At 49.6% G+C, this 17747-nt stretch overlaps 8 non-coding genes across 8 annotated transcripts; all 8 read left to right on the forward strand.

Annotated features, from left to right (window-relative positions):
- Nucleotides 1–541: 541 nt before the first annotated feature.
- Nucleotides 542–732, forward strand: LOC142691565 (U2 spliceosomal RNA). The gene has a single exon (XR_012860105.1). It is a non-coding gene; the product is annotated as a U2 spliceosomal RNA (small nuclear RNA).
- A 1288-nt stretch (nt 733–2020) lies between these two features.
- Nucleotides 2021–2211, forward strand: LOC142691566 (U2 spliceosomal RNA). The gene has a single exon (XR_012860106.1). It is a non-coding gene; the product is annotated as a U2 spliceosomal RNA (small nuclear RNA).
- Nucleotides 2212–3511: 1300 nt separating this feature from the next.
- On the forward strand, nt 3512–3702 carry LOC142691567 (U2 spliceosomal RNA). The gene has a single exon (XR_012860107.1). It is a non-coding gene; the product is annotated as a U2 spliceosomal RNA (small nuclear RNA).
- Nucleotides 3703–5002: 1300 nt separating this feature from the next.
- Nucleotides 5003–5193, forward strand: LOC142691568 (U2 spliceosomal RNA). The gene has a single exon (XR_012860108.1). It is a non-coding gene; the product is annotated as a U2 spliceosomal RNA (small nuclear RNA).
- A 1264-nt stretch (nt 5194–6457) lies between these two features.
- LOC142691569 (U2 spliceosomal RNA) lies at nt 6458–6648 on the forward strand. Its single transcript, XR_012860109.1, has one exon. It is a non-coding gene; the product is annotated as a U2 spliceosomal RNA (small nuclear RNA).
- A 1292-nt stretch (nt 6649–7940) lies between these two features.
- Nucleotides 7941–8131, forward strand: LOC142691570 (U2 spliceosomal RNA). Its single transcript, XR_012860110.1, has one exon. It is a non-coding gene; the product is annotated as a U2 spliceosomal RNA (small nuclear RNA).
- Nucleotides 8132–15753: 7622 nt separating this feature from the next.
- LOC142691571 (U2 spliceosomal RNA) lies at nt 15754–15944 on the forward strand. Its single transcript, XR_012860111.1, has one exon. It is a non-coding gene; the product is annotated as a U2 spliceosomal RNA (small nuclear RNA).
- A 1272-nt stretch (nt 15945–17216) lies between these two features.
- Nucleotides 17217–17407, forward strand: LOC142691573 (U2 spliceosomal RNA). Its single transcript, XR_012860112.1, has one exon. It is a non-coding gene; the product is annotated as a U2 spliceosomal RNA (small nuclear RNA).
- The last annotated feature ends 340 nt before the right edge of the window (nt 17408–17747 follow it).

A 17747-nucleotide genomic window follows, 5' to 3' on the forward strand; every position in this document is an offset into this window, starting at 1 on the left:
AGTGTTGCCCTCTCAGGCAACACTGAGTGACTGACTGAGCCTCACCGTCTTATATAAAGTTCAGACGGAACTTTGCACGTGTCATAGTGGAGCCCTCAGGATTCCAGAGCCAGCTTTCTGACATCATAATGGGGCCTCAGAGATAAAAGCCTGGGCCCAGGCAGTGTTGGTCAGTGCTGCTCAGCAGGCAGCACTGGACTGGACTGGATTACAGCTGATACAAGGTGTGAAGGAACAAGGGGTGGCTGTGGGCATGCACTTGCTGCCGCTGCCAGTGTTTATCTGCATGGCAGCAGGGCATTTGGGCGTTGCCAGGAAGGCGTTTTTATGTAGATTCCTCCTCTTTCAGCACTGCATTGTGGTGCAAGCAAAAGAAGCAAATCCTGTCTGGCTTCCTCTCCGCCCTTTATTCACCTCCCGTGTAGCTGTGAGTGTGTGAGCCTGCAGGGCCCCATGGAATTGCCTAGAAGTAGGCTGAATCGCTGCAAGGGCTGAACAGCAGTATCGGGCAGGCTCGGGCAACGCGCGGCCCGTTCGGGTTATCGCTTCTCGGCCTTTTGGCTAAGATCAAGTGTAGTATCTGTTCTTATCAGTTTAATATCTGATACGTCCCCTATCTGGGGACCATATATTAAATGGATTTTTAGAACAGGGAGATGGAAATAGAGCTTGCTCTGTCCACTCCACGCATTGACCTGGTATTGCAGTATTTCCAGGACCGGTGCACCCTTTCCTTATGTGTTGACTAAAAGCAGATTCCAAAAGTGTTTTTTGTCTTTGCTATTGTTTCTGTCTTTCTGAAGGGATCTCCCCTTTTAATCCCATTATTTCAACACCTGTTGGACAATGCATGAGTGATAATGAGCTCATTGATTAAATGCAATTAATGAATAGATTGCCACCTCTTGTTGTGTGTCGTCTGTGTTTCTGTGTTTCCGGCATTTCACATTGGAACACCTCATTCACCTTCCTTGTCTTCTCTCCGCCCTCCCTTTTAGGTAAGTTAAAGAGCTGCACCTGAGCCAGCCACTGATTGATTGATTGATTGATTGATTGATTGATTGATTGATTGATTGATTGATGCAGCACAACAGTCAAATAGTGGAGTGGAGTAGGGGAACAGCAAACAGCCAATAAAGCAGCCCGCCCGCTCGCCTGCCCGCCACAATGGACCTACCTGTGTACACTAGATGGATGTGATGGAATGTACTGTCGTCCCTACATTTCAAGAAGAAGTAAGAATTGCAGTTGCAACAAAGCCTTGCTTGCCTACAAAGAGAGCAGCAATTTGGATTTGTTACTATGTTACCTAGAAGAATAACAAACTGTGCAAGGATGGAGGTTGTAGGAGCAAGGAGAAGTTGTCTGTAAAGTTGGTGGATGCCTATTTTCCATTTTGCAGTCCCTTGTCTCCCTCTTGTGGCCTCCTGGAGGCAACTAGCTGTGCAAAAAAAAGACAGCCTGGCGGCCGGCTGTTGCAGTGTTGCCCTCTCAGGCAACACTGAGTGACTGACTGAGCCTCACCGTCTTATATAAAGTTCAGACGGAACTTTGCACGTGTCATAGTGGAGCCCTCAGGATTCCAGAGCCAGCTTTCTGACATCATAATGGGGCCTCAGAGATAAAAGCCTGGGCCCAGGCAGTGTTGGTCAGTGCTGCTCAGCAGGCAGCACTGGACTGGACTGGATTACAGCTGATACAAGGTGTGAAGGAACAAGGGGTGGCTGTGGGCATGCACTTGCTGCCGCTGCCAGTGTTTATCTGCATGGCAGCAGGGCATTTGGGCGTTGCCAGGAAGGCGTTTTTATGTAGATTCCTCCTCTTTCAGCACTGCATTGTGGTGCAAGCAAAAGAAGCAAATCCTGTCTGGCTTCCTCTCCGGCCTTTATTCACCTCCCGTGTAGCTGTGAGTGTGTGAGCCTGCAGGGCCCCATGGAATTGCCTAGAAGTAGGCTGAATCGCTGCAAGGGCTGAACAGCAGTATCGGGCAGGCTCGGGCAACGCGCGGCCCGTTCGGGTTATCGCTTCTCGGCCTTTTGGCTAAGATCAAGTGTAGTATCTGTTCTTATCAGTTTAATATCTGATACGTCCCCTATCTGGGGACCATATATTAAATGGATTTTTAGAACAGGGAGATGGAAATAGAGCTTGCTCTGTCCACTCCACGCATTGACCTGGTATTGCAGTATTTCCAGGACCGGTGCACCCTTTCCTTATGTGTTGACTAAAAGCAGATTCCAAAAGTGTTTTTTGTCTTTGCTATTGTTTCTGTCTTTCTGAAGGGATCTCCCCTTTTAATCCCATTATTTCAACACCTGTTGGACAATGCATGAGTGATAATGAGCTCATTGATTAAATGCAATTAATGAATAGATTGCCACCTCTTGTTGTGTGTCGTCTGTGTTTCTGTGTTTCCGGCATTTCACATTGGAACACCTCATTCACCTTCCTTGTCTTCTCTCCGCCCTCCCTTTTAGGTAAGTTAAAGAGCTGCACCTGAGCCAGCCACTGATTGATTGATTGATTGATTGATTGATTGATTGATTGATTGATTGATTGATTGATTGATTGATGCAGCACAACAGTCAAATAGTGGAGTGGAGTAGGGGAACAGCAAACAGCCAATAAAGCAGCCCGCCCGCTCGCCTGCCCGCCACAATGGACCTACCTGTGTACACTAGATGGATGTGATGGAATGTACTGTCGTCCCTACATTTCAAGAAGAAGTAAGAATTGCAGTTGCAACAAAGCCTTGCTTGCCTACAAAGAGAGCAGCAATTTGGATTTGTTACTATGTTACCTAGAAGAATAACAAACTGTGCAAGGATGGAGGTTGTAGGAGCAAGGAGAAGTTGTCTGTAAAGTTGGTGGATGCCTATTTTCCATTTTGCAGTCCCTTGTCTCCCTCTTGTGGCCTCCTGGAGGCAACTAGCTGTGCAAAAAAAAGACAGCCTGGCGGCCGGCTGTTGCAGTGTTGCCCTCTCAGGCAACACTGAGTGACTGACTGAGCCTCACCGTCTTATATAAAGTTCAGACGGAACTTTGCACGTGTCATAGTGGAGCCCTCAGGATTCCAGAGCCAGCTTTCTGACATCATAATGGGGCCTCAGAGATAAAAGCCTGGGCCCAGGCAGTGTTGGTCAGTGCTGCTCAGCAGGCAGCACTGGACTGGACTGGATTACAGCTGATACAAGGTGTGAAGGAACAAGGGGTGGCTGTGGGCATGCACTTGCTGCCGCTGCCAGTGTTTATCTGCATGGCAGCAGGGCATTTGGGCGTTGCCAGGAAGGCGTTTTTATGTAGATTCCTCCTCTTTCAGCACTGCATTGTGGTGCAAGCAAAAGAAGCAAATCCTGTCTGGCTTCCTCTCCGGCCTTTATTCACCTCCCGTGTAGCTGTGAGTGTGTGAGCCTGCAGGGCCCCATGGAATTGCCTAGAAGTAGGCTGAATCGCTGCAAGGGCTGAACAGCAGTATCGGGCAGGCTCGGGCAACGCGCGGCCCGTTCGGGTTATCGCTTCTCGGCCTTTTGGCTAAGATCAAGTGTAGTATCTGTTCTTATCAGTTTAATATCTGATACGTCCCCTATCTGGGGACCATATATTAAATGGATTTTTAGAACAGGGAGATGGAAATAGAGCTTGCTCTGTCCACTCCACGCATTGACCTGGTATTGCAGTATTTCCAGGACCGGTGCACCCTTTCCTTATGTGTTGACTAAAAGCAGATTCCAAAAGTGTTTTTTGTCTTTGCTATTGTTTCTGTCTTTCTGAAGGGATCTCCCCTTTTAATCCCATTATTTCAACACCTGTTGGACAATGCATGAGTGATAATGAGCTCATTGATTAAATGCAATTAATGAATAGATTGCCACCTCTTGTTGTGTGTCGTCTGTGTTTCTGTGTTTCCGGCATTTCACATTGGAACACCTCATTCACCTTCCTTGTCTTCTCTCCGCCCTCCCTTTTAGGTAAGTTAAAGAGCTGCACCTGAGCCAGCCACTGATTGATTGATTGATTGATTGATTGATTGATTGATTGATTGATTGATTGATTGATTGATTGATGCAGCACAACAGTCAAATAGTGGAGTGGAGTAGGGGAACAGCAAACAGCCAATAAAGCAGCCCGCCCGCTCGCCTGCCCGCCACAATGGACCTACCTGTGTACACTAGATGGATGTGATGGAATGTACTGTCGTCCCTACATTTCAAGAAGAAGTAAGAATTGCAGTTGCAACAAAGCCTTGCTTGCCTACAAAGAGAGCAGCAATTTGGATTTGTTACTATGTTACCTAGAAGAATAACAAACTGTGCAAGGATGGAGGTTGTAGGAGCAAGGAGAAGTTGTCTGTAAAGTTGGTGGATGCCTATTTTCCATTTTGCAGTCCCTTGTCTCCCTCTTGTGGCCTCCTGGAGGCAACTAGCTGTGCAAAAAAAAGACAGCCTGGCGGCCGGCTGTTGCAGTGTTGCCCTCTCAGGCAACACTGAGTGACTGACTGAGCCTCACCGTCTTATATAAAGTTCAGACGGAACTTTGCACGTGTCATAGTGGAGCCCTCAGGATTCCAGAGCCAGCTTTCTGACATCATAATGGGGCCTCAGAGATAAAAGCCTGGGCCCAGGCAGTGTTGGTCAGTGCTGCTCAGCAGGCAGCACTGGACTGGACTGGATTACAGCTGATACAAGGTGTGAAGGAACAAGGGGTGGCTGTGGGCATGCACTTGCTGCCGCTGCCAGTGTTTATCTGCATGGCAGCAGGGCATTTGGGCGTTGCCAGGAAGGCGTTTTTATGTAGATTCCTCCTCTTTCAGCACTGCATTGTGGTGCAAGCAAAAGAAGCAAATCCTGTCTGGCTTCCTCTCCGGCCTTTATTCACCTCCCGTGTAGCTGTGAGTGTGTGAGCCTGCAGGGCCCCATGGAATTGCCTAGAAGTAGGCTGAATCGCTGCAAGGGCTGAACAGCAGTATCGGGCAGGCTCGGGCAACGCGCGGCCCGTTCGGGTTATCGCTTCTCGGCCTTTTGGCTAAGATCAAGTGTAGTATCTGTTCTTATCAGTTTAATATCTGATACGTCCCCTATCTGGGGACCATATATTAAATGGATTTTTAGAACAGGGAGATGGAAATAGAGCTTGCTCTGTCCACTCCACGCATTGACCTGGTATTGCAGTATTTCCAGGACCGGTGCACCCTTTCCTTATGTGTTGACTAAAAGCAGATTCCAAAAGTGTTTTTTGTCTTTGCTATTGTTTCTGTCTTTCTGAAGGGATCTCCCCTTTTAATCCCATTATTTCAACACCTGTTGGACAATGCATGAGTGATAATGAGCTCATTGATTAAATGCAATTAATGAATAGATTGCCACCTCTTGTTGTGTGTCGTCTGTGTTTCTGTGTTTCCGGCATTTCACATTGGAACACCTCATTCACCTTCCTTGTCTTCTCTCCGCCCTCCCTTTTAGGTAAGTTAAAGAGCTGCACCTGAGCCAGCCACTGATTGATTGATTGATTGATTGATTGATTGATTGATTGATTGATTGATGCAGCACAACAGTCAAATAGTGGAGTGGAGTAGGGGAACAGCAAACAGCCAATAAAGCAGCCCGCCCGCTCGCCTGCCCGCCACAATGGACCTACCTGTGTACACTAGATGGATGTGATGGAATGTACTGTCGTCCCTACATTTCAAGAAGAAGTAAGAATTGCAGTTGCAAAAGAGAGCAGCAATTTGGATTTGTTACTATGTTACCTAGAAGAATAACAAACTGTGCAAGGATGGAGGTTGTAGGAGCAAGGAGAAGTTGTCTGTAAAGTTGGTGGATGCCTATTTTCCATTTTGCAGTCCCTTGTCTCCCTCTTGTGGCCTCCTGGAGGCAACTAGCTGTGCAAAAAAAAGACAGCCTGGCGGCCGGCTGTTGCAGTGTTGCCCTCTCAGGCAACACTGAGTGACTGACTGAGCCTCACCGTCTTATATAAAGTTCAGACGGAACTTTGCACGTGTCATAGTGGAGCCCTCAGGATTCCAGAGCCAGCTTTCTGACATCATAATGGGGCCTCAGAGATAAAAGCCTGGGCCCAGGCAGTGTTGGTCAGTGCTGCTCAGCAGGCAGCACTGGACTGGACTGGATTACAGCTGATACAAGGTGTGAAGGAACAAGGGGTGGCTGTGGGCATGCACTTGCTGCCGCTGCCAGTGTTTATCTGCATGGCAGCAGGGCATTTGGGCGTTGCCAGGAAGGCGTTTTTATGTAGATTCCTCCTCTTTCAGCACTGCATTGTGGTGCAAGCAAAAGAAGCAAATCCTGTCTGGCTTCCTCTCCGGCCTTTATTCACCTCCCGTGTAGCTGTGAGTGTGTGAGCCTGCAGGGCCCCATGGAATTGCCTAGAAGTAGGCTGAATCGCTGCAAGGGCTGAACAGCAGTATCGGGCAGGCTCGGGCAACGCGCGGCCCGTTCGGGTTATCGCTTCTCGGCCTTTTGGCTAAGATCAAGTGTAGTATCTGTTCTTATCAGTTTAATATCTGATACGTCCCCTATCTGGGGACCATATATTAAATGGATTTTTAGAACAGGGAGATGGAAATAGAGCTTGCTCTGTCCACTCCACGCATTGACCTGGTATTGCAGTATTTCCAGGACCGGTGCACCCTTTCCTTATGTGTTGACTAAAAGCAGATTCCAAAAGTGTTTTTTGTCTTTGCTATTGTTTCTGTCTTTCTGAAGGGATCTCCCCTTTTAATCCCATTATTTCAACACCTGTTGGACAATGCATGAGTGATAATGAGCTCATTGATTAAATGCAATTAATGAATAGATTGCCACCTCTTGTTGTGTGTCGTCTGTGTTTCTGTGTTTCCGGCATTTCACATTGGAACACCTCATTCACCTTCCTTGTCTTCTCTCCGCCCTCCCTTTTAGGTAAGTTAAAGAGCTGCACCTGAGCCAGCCACTGATTGATTGATTGATTGATTGATTGATTGATTGATTGATTGATTGATTGATTGATGCAGCACAACAGTCAAATAGTGGAGTGGAGTAGGGGAACAGCAAACAGCCAATAAAGCAGCCCGCCCGCTCGCCTGCCCGCCACAATGGACCTACCTGTGTACACTAGATGGATGTGATGGAATGTACTGTCGTCCCTACATTTCAAGAAGAAGTAAGAATTGCAGTTGCAACAAAGCCTTGCTTGCCTACAAAGAGAGCAGCAATTTGGATTTGTTACTATGTTACCTAGAAGAATAACAAACTGTGCAAGGATGGAGGTTGTAGGAGCAAGGAGAAGTTGTCTGTAAAGTTGGTGGATGCCTATTTTCCATTTTGCAGTCCCTTGTCTCCCTCTTGTGGCCTCCTGGAGGCAACTAGCTGTGCAAAAAAAAGACAGCCTGGCGGCCGGCTGTTGCAGTGTTGCCCTCTCAGGCAACACTGAGTGACTGACTGAGCCTCACCGTCTTATATAAAGTTCAGACGGAACTTTGCACGTGTCATAGTGGAGCCCTCAGGATTCCAGAGCCAGCTTTCTGACATCATAATGGGGCCTCAGAGATAAAAGCCTGGGCCCAGGCAGTGTTGGTCAGTGCTGCTCAGCAGGCAGCACTGGACTGGACTGGATTACAGCTGATACAAGGTGTGAAGGAACAAGGGGTGGCTGTGGGCATGCACTTGCTGCCGCTGCCAGTGTTTATCTGCATGGCAGCAGGGCATTTGGGCGTTGCCAGGAAGGCGTTTTTATGTAGATTCCTCCTCTTTCAGCACTGCATTGTGGTGCAAGCAAAAGAAGCAAATCCTGTCTGGCTTCCTCTCCGGCCTTTATTCACCTCCCGTGTAGCTGTGAGTGTGTGAGCCTGCAGGGCCCCATGGAATTGCCTAGAAGTAGGCTGAATCGCTGCAAGGGCTGAACAGCAGTATCGGGCAGGCTCGGGCAACGCGCGGCCCGTTCGGGTTATCGCTTCTCGGCCTTTTGGCTAAGATCAAGTGTAGTATCTGTTCTTATCAGTTTAATATCTGATACGTCCCCTATCTGGGGACCATATATTAAATGGATTTTTAGAACAGGGAGATGGAAATAGAGCTTGCTCTGTCCACTCCACGCATTGACCTGGTATTGCAGTATTTCCAGGACCGGTGCACCCTTTCCTTATGTGTTGACTAAAAGCAGATTCCAAAAGTGTTTTTTGTCTTTGCTATTGTTTCTGTCTTTCTGAAGGGATCTCCCCTTTTAATCCCATTATTTCAACACCTGTTGGACAATGCATGAGTGATAATGAGCTCATTGATTAAATGCAATTAATGAATAGATTGCCACCTCTTGTTGTGTGTCGTCTGTGTTTCTGTGTTTCCGGCATTTCACATTGGAACACCTCATTCACCTTCCTTGTCTTCTCTCCGCCCTCCCTTTTAGGTAAGTTAAAGAGCTGCACCTGAGCCAGCCACTGATTGATTGATTGATTGATTGATTGATTGATTGATTGATGCAGCACAACAGTCAAATAGTGGAGTGGAGTAGGGGAACAGCAAACAGCCAATAAAGCAGCCCGCCCGCTCACCTGCCCGCCACAATGGACCTACCTGTGTACACTAGATGGATGTGATGGAATGTACTGTCGTCCCTACATTTCAAGAAGAAGTAAGAATTGCAGTTGCAACAAAGCCTTGCTTGCCTACAAAGAGAGCAGCAATTTGGATTTGTTACTATGTTACCTAGAAGAATAACAAACTGTGCAAGGATGGAGGTTGTAGGAGCAAGGAGAAGTTGTCTGTAAAGTTGGTGGATGCCTATTTTCCATTTTGCAGTCCCTTGTCTCCCTCTTGTGGCCTCCTGGAGGCAACTAGCTGTGCAAAAAAAAGACAGCCTGGCGGCCGGCTGTTGCAGTGTTGCCCTCTCAGGCAACACTGAGTGACTGACTGAGCCTCACCGTCTTATATAAAGTTCAGACGGAACTTTGCACGTGTCATAGTGGAGCCCTCAGGATTCCAGAGCCAGCTTTCTGACATCATAATGGGGCCTCAGAGATAAAAGCCTGGGCCCAGGCAGTGTTGGTCAGTGCTGCTCAGCAGGCAGCACTGGACTGGACTGGATTACAGCTGATATTGTAGACACTGAAGCGCCTAGGGAGAGTGTCAGGGACTGCAAGGGGTTAAGAAAGGATGGAACGGTTTAAAATAATGCCCAGGATCAGGATTGGTCAACAAGGGGTAAGAGGGGCGTGGTTAAGAAGATATAGGGCAGAGGTTTGGAGCAGGAAGCCCTCTTACCTTCAAGCTGCAGTGGAAGAAACACCTTTGCTGCTGCTGTGGAGATTCAGAGCGTGGTCGTTAAGAAGATGGCAGAAGAACTGTTGCGGAAGGTGGCACAGCGGGTAGCGGCAGAGGGGCCTGCCTGGCTGGAATCCCTGTTGGAGGAAGGAGAGAGGCGAGGAGCTGATCGGGGCACGGAACAGTCGGGAGCGGCTACCCGAGGTAGGCCGCAGCGCGTTACACGCCCTCCGGTTAGACTAAGCCCTAGCCCTGTTGCTATGAGGGGTGCTGTGACTGCTGCACAGTCATGCGGTGGTCCCAGCAGGTCCCCTAGGCCTATGTCGACGGGTGCTTCGTCGGTCGACATAGTGCCCCCCTCCCCCCCCGTCCACTCGTCGCGCTGGCGTCCTTCCCCATGGCGGTAAGAGGGCGGCTGTTAAACCGGCACGGGCACGGTACAACCCGCCTCGAGCTGCTGATGCGGGCGCGGAGGCAGCGGCCGACTATCGTGACAGTGGGGTGAATATGGCGGACTCAGGCGACTGGTCCGACATGGTCGCTTACCATGCGGCATGTTCACAGGAGCTGGGACTTGCTTCTGGGGCCTGTGTGCAGCCGGGGTCGGCGCCATCTTTCCCCGTGCTGTTCTCTACGCAGCCAGAATTGGCGGCGGGGGGAACAGGGGCGGGACGTCCTGGCAGGCGCAGTGCAGCCAGGACACAAGATGGCGGCGCACGAAAAAAGAAGATGGCGGCGGGTGCGGGGAGGCGGACGGTGAGCAAGCAGCCCAGCCAGGGGGCGGGGGCTTCTGCGGTGCCTGTCGCTTCTCCACTCCGGTCCCCCCCGGGCCCCTGTCAGCACGGGTCAGGGGCAGGGGGGGAGTGTGCTAGGAAAGATAGGAGTGAGGGTGTTTTGGATGCTATTTGCCCTTCTCCTGCCTTGTCATCTTTCTCTCCTGCAGGTCCAAGAAGGGAGCGTTCCAGGCGAGGGAGGAAACGCCGGGCTGGTGGACATCGCCGGCACGGCCATCATGGACGTCGCAGGTCAGGTGACGGGAAGAGGCGTGGTCGACGGTATTCCTCGTCTTCCAGCGATGGTTTCTCCTCCTCGTCTGCGACGACGTCCGCATCATCCGGATCATGGAGGAGGTCGTCGAGGAGATCCTCACGGCCGCAGAGACGCAGTCGACGCCGGGAGGTGCAGCGCTTGTCGGTGGATCAGGAGCAGCTGTCCCAGGTTGTACCTCCCGCCGGGCCGGTGGAGGAGGTGCAGGCCGTGGTTCCAGTGCCGCGGCAAGTGGCTGAAGGACCCTCTGGAGTCGGTGGGACCTCTGGGAGCGGTGAGTCGGCCTGCGGTGACGCATGGCTTAATAAACCTAATGCAGCGGGTGCGGATTTGATTTCTGTTTTAAAAGCCGTGGTGGCTGGGTTGAAAGTGAATGAGGGAACGTCGTGTCCCTCTGTGCCACCAGAGGGAGCTATGCCCCCGTCTGAGAAAGAGAATGCTTTAGCTAGTTTGACGTTTAGAGATTCATTGTTTTGTGGAGTCGCTCCTCTCGGGACTCATTTGTCAGCTGAGGTCAAGGACAAGATTTGGAGGAATGAATTTGTGGATATTTGGTCCTTGGTCTCGGTGGAGCAGGTGACTGTCGACAAGGAGCGGGGCTTTGAGAGAGGTTCGGATAGGAAAGCAAAAGTAGCAAAAACATTTGGCAACTGGGTACAGTGTTACGCTACACTGGCTCATGTTATTTGCCAACGCTACCCTGGAAAAGGGGCCGAGTTGTTTGTCTATTTTGACACAATTTTCAGCGCCCACAGGCTGCACGGTGGTGCGGCCTGGTGGCGATATGATGAAGAATTTCGGCGACGTTTGGCTTTGTCGCCTGAGATTAGTTGGGCGACGAAGGCAACGGACGTGTGGTTGCAGCTTATTTTAGCGCAAGGGAGTAGGCAACAACGCCCCTTTCCCAGTGCGGCCGCAGCGCCGGGCCCCGCCCCTGGAGTTGCGGCCGCTAGGCCCACAGGTGCCTGTTGGCTCTACAATGAGGGCCACTGTCGTTTCTTTGCCACGTGCAAATTTCGACATGAATGCTCCATCTGTGGGGGCGCTCATTCGGCGCTCCGGTGTTTCCGGAGAGGTAAGCAGCCGGTCAAGGCACCTCCTTCCGGCGCAGCGGAGAACGCCGGTGAACGTGCTCGAGATGGGCCCATGGTTAGAGCGGTACCACAGGAGGCGGGAAGCAGAGGTGCTCACTAACGGGTTTTCGTTTGGTTTTGAGATTCCTTTTGAATATTCTGCGACATTGTCATTGGCTGACAATTTGAAGTCGATCAATGAGAATGTGGGCATTGCACGGCTAAAATTAGCTAAAGAAGTGGAATTAGGAAGAATGGCAGGTCCATTCAGCGAGCCGCCGTATACGAATCTGCGAGTTTCCCCCCTTGGTTTAGTTCCAAAGAAGGAACGAGGAAAGTTTAGGCTGATTCATCACCTTTCTTTTCCTCGCGGTGGTTCTGTTAATGACGGTATTTCTAGGGCGGAGGCGGCGGTTTCGTATACGTCTTTTGATGTTGCAGTAAGGTTGGTACAGGCGGCTGGACAAGGGGCGTTGTTAGCCAAATCTGATATTGAAGCGGCCTTTCGTTTGCTGCCGGTTCATCCGGAGTGTTTTCACCTGCTGGGTTGTTGTTTAGACAAAGGGTTTTACGTGGATATGTGCCTTCCTATGGGTTGTTCAATATCATGCAGTTACTTTGAGATGTTTGCGTCATTTTTAGAGTGGGTAGTTCGTTTGGAGTCTGGTTGTGACTCGGTCATTCATTATCTGGATGATTTTCTTTTTGTGGGCCCGGGGGGGTCGGGGTTGTGCAGCACGTTGCTGAGAGTGTTTCGACAGGTGATGTCGCGTTTCGGGGTACCTATTTCCGAGGATAAGACGGAAGGTCCTGTAACGGTTTTGTCATTTTTGGGTATCGAAATAGATAGCGAGCGGATGATTTTTCGGTTGCCGGATGATAAATTGGCAAGGCTAGTGACGCAGGTTGACCAGGTCATGGGGTCGAAAAAAGTGACGTTAAAACAGTTACAGTCGTTAATGGGATTGCTGGTGTTTGCTTGTCGTATAATTCCAATGGGTCGTGTTTTTTCTAGGCGTTTGTCTTTAGCCACTAGAGGTATCTCGAAGCCAAATCATTTTATCCGGGTAACCTCTTGTATGAGGAAGGATTTGTTTGTCTGGCATTCCTTTTTGAGTTCGTTTAACGGGAGGTCGGTGTGTCAGGACGCTGAGTTGTCTAATGTAGATTTGGAATTATTTACGGATGCAGCCGGAAGTGATGGTTTTGGAGCAATTTTGGGCCGAAGTTGGTGTAGATCCCCTTGGCCCTTGCATTGGAGTGATTTGGGAGTCTTACGTAATTTAACGCTATTGGAATTGTTTCCTATTATAGTTGCAATAGAGTTATGGGGTAGCGTGATGGTGAACAAGAGGATTGTATTTTGGACAGACAACATGGCGGTGGTGCATGCGGTGAACGGGTTGTCGTCTAGTTCGTTGCCGGTATTAGCTTTATTAAGACGGTTGGTTTTGAAGTGTTTGCGTTTGAATGTGTGGTTTCGTGCAAAACATGTTCCGGGTGTCAGTAATGTGATGGCTGATGCTTTGTCTCGTTCACAGATGTCCCGGTTTCGGGAATTGCACCCGGCAGCTTTGGCAGAAGGGGTGTCCCCCCCCCCCCTTCACTTATGGGCCCTGGTCGAGGACAACTTATGAGACTGTTGAGGGGTTCGGTGGTACCGGCGACTTGGAAGAGTCATTGCAGAGCGTGGGATCGGTGGTTGGAGATTGCGGGGAATGACTTCCCATCACAGGAGGGGTGTCACCTGGACGTCACGTTAGCAAGTTTGGTACAAATACGTCAGGAAGGGGGTAGTGCGGCCACGGCGAGCAAGTTTTTAGCAGGAGTGGCCTTTATGTTAAAATTGTGGGGATGCAGAGATGTTACAAAAGAATTTGTAGTTCGGCAGTCTTTAAAAGGGTGGAAAAAAGAGGCGTGTTCAAGGGACACGAGGCGGCCAGTATCTTTTTCACTTTTGGGTCGGCTTCTAGCCGTTTTATGTTTTGTGTGTCGGGATGAATATGAAGTGTCCTTGTTCGGCGCGGCGTTTTCGTTGGCTTTCTTTGCCGCGTTACGGGTTAGTGAGCTGGTTCCGCACAGAGTAAGTGCGAGCGGTGGTCTTCTCGGATCGGATGTAGTAACGTTGGGAGATTCTCTCAGGGTCTGTGTGCGGAGGTCAAAGACTGATGTGGTAGGAAAGGGGGCTTGGCTGTCGATTGGGAGGATTGGGGGGCAGTATTGCCCGGTAAAATGGGTCCAGGAATTCGTGTTGGTCCGAGTGCCCGGGACTCAATTCTTGATCCATCAGGATGGATCCGCGATGTCGCGTTTTCAATTTGAGGCGATTTTTAAGGCTGGCTTGAGGTATCTAGGTTTGCCGCCGGGCGATTTTGGTACACATTCATTTAGGATAGGTGCGGCAACTGAGGCGGATGCCTTGGGTTTGGATTCAGCGGCTATCATGAGTCTGGGTAGATGGCGCTCTAATAGCTATAAGTCATATGTGCGACCTGATCTGGTTTTAAAGATGGTGTAAGCTGGAAGTTTTCATAAGAAAGTGTCGCCCCCTCCCCTTCCCCCCCCCCCTGTTTTCCTTCCTGTTACATGGAGTGTTATGTTAACCCTGCCGGTAATTTTCATTTGACCGGAATGTAGCTTAATTTCTTTGTTAGGGTTGCGGCGCCCCCAAGTGTGGATCTTGGGGCATTCGTATGTGCACTGGGCAGCGGTTCGAGCGGGTCGAAGGCCATTAGGTCCGAATTTGGGCCTCGCACAGGCCGACGTCCATTGGAGAGGTGTCCGGGGATTACGGTGGGTGCAGTTACTGCCAGAAGTAGTGGCAGTTACAAGGCACACGTACGGACCTGTTGTCCTAATCATCCATGCGGGTGGAAATTATATCGGCCAAGTGAAAATGGCGGAGTTATTGTCAATCATACGAACTGATTTGGCGCGTTTTCGGGATCTGTTCGCCCGTTGCGTGATAGTTTGGTCCGAAATAGTGGCGCGCACGGTGTGGCGAGGAGCGAGGAATATGGCAGCGTTGGAGAGAGTGCGCAGGTTAATTAATGTGCGGGTGTCGCGGTTCATTCGCTCTATAGGGGGGATCGGGTTGCGACACCAATCCCTGGAGGGGGATAATGCAGATCTGCTGGCGCCGGATGGAGTGCATCTGAATGATATCGGGCTCGATATCTTTTTACTGGATCTCTTGGATGGTGCCGAGAGAGGGTTGGCGTTGCTTGGTGGGGGTGGTCGGGGGACTGAGTAGGTTTCTCAGTTCCCCCTTCTTGGCGGAAAGTACGGCAGATGAAGACGGAGGTAGCACCCTACATGCCTGATGGAGACAGGGAGCATCGGCATTTCAGGAGGAGAGAAAATAAATAAATATATATATGTCTTCATGCCGATGGTTGTAAATAATAATAAAGCTGTGGCCACTTCCACATTTGCATAAAGAAGGTGTTGGTGTGTTAATTCAAAGAAGGATGGTTAAGGTCCTGGGCAGGTAAAGTGGATAATGGGTCCTTGCAGTCTTGTAGACACTGAAGCGCCTAGGGAGAGTGTCAGGGACTGCAAGGGGTTAAGAAAGGATGGAACGGTTTAAAATAATGCCCAGGATCAGGATTGGTCAACAAGGGGTAAGAGGGGCGTGGTTAAGAAGATATAGGGCAGAGGTTTGGAGCAGGAAGCCCTCTTACCTTCAAGCTGCAGTGGAAGAAACACCCGCCCTCCCTCCCCTGGTGGTTTTGGTTTTGTTTTTAAAAAAAAAAATTTTTCTACGGTTATATTCTTGTTCTGGCGTTTTTCTGGTTTTTTCGTAGATGTCACAGCTGGCGGAAAGTACGGCAGATGAAGACGGAGGTAGCACCCTACATGCCTGATGGAGACAGGGAGCATCGGCATTTCAGGAGGAGAGAAAATAAATAAATATATATATGTCTTCATGCCGATGGTTGTAAATAATAATAAAGCTGTGGCCACTTCCACATTTGCATAAAGAAGGTGTTGGTGTGTTAATTCAAAGAAGGATGGTTAAGGTCCTGGGCAGGTAAAGTGGATAATGGGTCCTTGCAGTCCAAGGTGTGAAGGAACAAGGGGTGGCTGTGGGCATGCACTTGCTGCCGCTGCCAGTGTTTATCTGCATGGCAGCAGGGCATTTGGGCGTTGCCAGGAAGGCGTTTTTATGTAGATTCCTCCTCTTTCAGCACTGCATTGTGGTGCAAGCAAAAGAAGCAAATCCTGTCTGGCTTCCTCTCCGGCCTTTATTCACCTCCCGTGTAGCTGTGAGTGTGTGAGCCTGCAGGGCCCCATGGAATTGCCTAGAAGTAGGCTGAATCGCTGCAAGGGCTGAACAGCAGTATCGGGCAGGCTCGGGCAACGCGCGGCCCGTTCGGGTTATCGCTTCTCGGCCTTTTGGCTAAGATCAAGTGTAGTATCTGTTCTTATCAGTTTAATATCTGATACGTCCCCTATCTGGGGACCATATATTAAATGGATTTTTAGAACAGGGAGATGGAAATAGAGCTTGCTCTGTCCACTCCACGCATTGACCTGGTATTGCAGTATTTCCAGGACCGGTGCACCCTTTCCTTATGTGTTGACTAAAAGCAGATTCCAAAAGTGTTTTTTGTCTTTGCTATTGTTTCTGTCTTTCTGAAGGGATCTCCCCTTTTAATCCCATTATTTCAACACCTGTTGGACAATGCATGAGTGATAATGAGCTCATTGATTAAATGCAATTAATGAATAGATTGCCACCTCTTGTTGTGTGTCGTCTGTGTTTCTGTGTTTCCGGCATTTCACATTGGAACACCTCATTCACCTTCCTTGTCTTCTCTCCGCCCTCCCTTTTAGGTAAGTTAAAGAGCTGCACCTGAGCCAGCCACTGATTGATTGATTGATTGATTGATTGATTGATTGATGCAGCACAACAGTCAAATAGTGGAGTGGAGTAGGGGAACAGCAAACAGCCAATAAAGCAGCCCGCCCGCTCGCCTGCCCGCCACAATGGACCTACCTGTGTACACTAGATGGATGTGATGGAATGTACTGTCGTCCCTACATTTCAAGAAGAAGTAAGAATTGCAGTTGCAACAAAGCCTTGCTTGCCTACAAAGAGAGCAGCAATTTGGATTTGTTACTATGTTACCTAGAAGAATAACAAACTGTGCAAGGATGGAGGTTGTAGGAGCAAGGAGAAGTTGTCTGTAAAGTTGGTGGATGCCTATTTTCCATTTTGCAGTCCCTTGTCTCCCTCTTGTGGCCTCCTGGAGGCAACTAGCTGTGCAAAAAAAAGACAGCCTGGCGGCCGGCTGTTGCAGTGTTGCCCTCTCAGGCAACACTGAGTGACTGACTGAGCCTCACCGTCTTATATAAAGTTCAGACGGAACTTTGCACGTGTCATAGTGGAGCCCTCAGGATTCCAGAGCCAGCTTTCTGACATCATAATGGGGCCTCAGAGATAAAAGCCTGGGCCCAGGCAGTGTTGGTCAGTGCTGCTCAGCAGGCAGCACTGGACTGGACTGGATTACAGCTGATACAAGGTGTGAAGGAACAAGGGGTGGCTGTGGGCATGCACTTGCTGCCGCTGCCAGTGTTTATCTGCATGGCAGCAGGGCATTTGGGCGTTGCCAGGAAGGCGTTTTTATGTAGATTCCTCCTCTTTCAGCACTGCATTGTGGTGCAAGCAAAAGAAGCAAATCCTGTCTGGCTTCCTCTCCGGCCTTTATTCACCTCCCGTGTAGCTGTGAGTGTGTGAGCCTGCAGGGCCCCATGGAATTGCCTAGAAGTAGGCTGAATCGCTGCAAGGGCTGAACAGCAGTATCGGGCAGGCTCGGGCAACGCGCGGCCCGTTCGGGTTATCGCTTCTCGGCCTTTTGGCTAAGATCAAGTGTAGTATCTGTTCTTATCAGTTTAATATCTGATACGTCCCCTATCTGGGGACCATATATTAAATGGATTTTTAGAACAGGGAGATGGAAATAGAGCTTGCTCTGTCCACTCCACGCATTGACCTGGTATTGCAGTATTTCCAGGACCGGTGCACCCTTTCCTTATGTGTTGACTAAAAGCAGATTCCAAAAGTGTTTTTTGTCTTTGCTATTGTTTCTGTCTTTCTGAAGGGATCTCCCCTTTTAATCCCATTATTTCAACACCTGTTGGACAATGCATGAGTGATAATGAGCTCATTGATTAAATGCAATTAATGAATAGATTGCCACCTCTTGTTGTGTGTCGTCTGTGTTTCTGTGTTTCCGGCATTTCACATTGGAACACCTCATTCACCTTCCTTGTCTTCTCTCCGCCCTCCCTTTTAGGTAAGTTAAAGAGCTGCACCTGAGCCAGCCACTGATTGATTGATTGATTGATTGATTGATTGATTGATTGATTG

This window comes from Rhinoderma darwinii (genome assembly GCF_050947455.1).
Source record: "Rhinoderma darwinii isolate aRhiDar2 chromosome 5 unlocalized genomic scaffold, aRhiDar2.hap1 SUPER_5_unloc_37, whole genome shotgun sequence".
Classification (NCBI taxonomy): domain Eukaryota; kingdom Metazoa; phylum Chordata; class Amphibia; order Anura; family Rhinodermatidae; genus Rhinoderma; species Rhinoderma darwinii.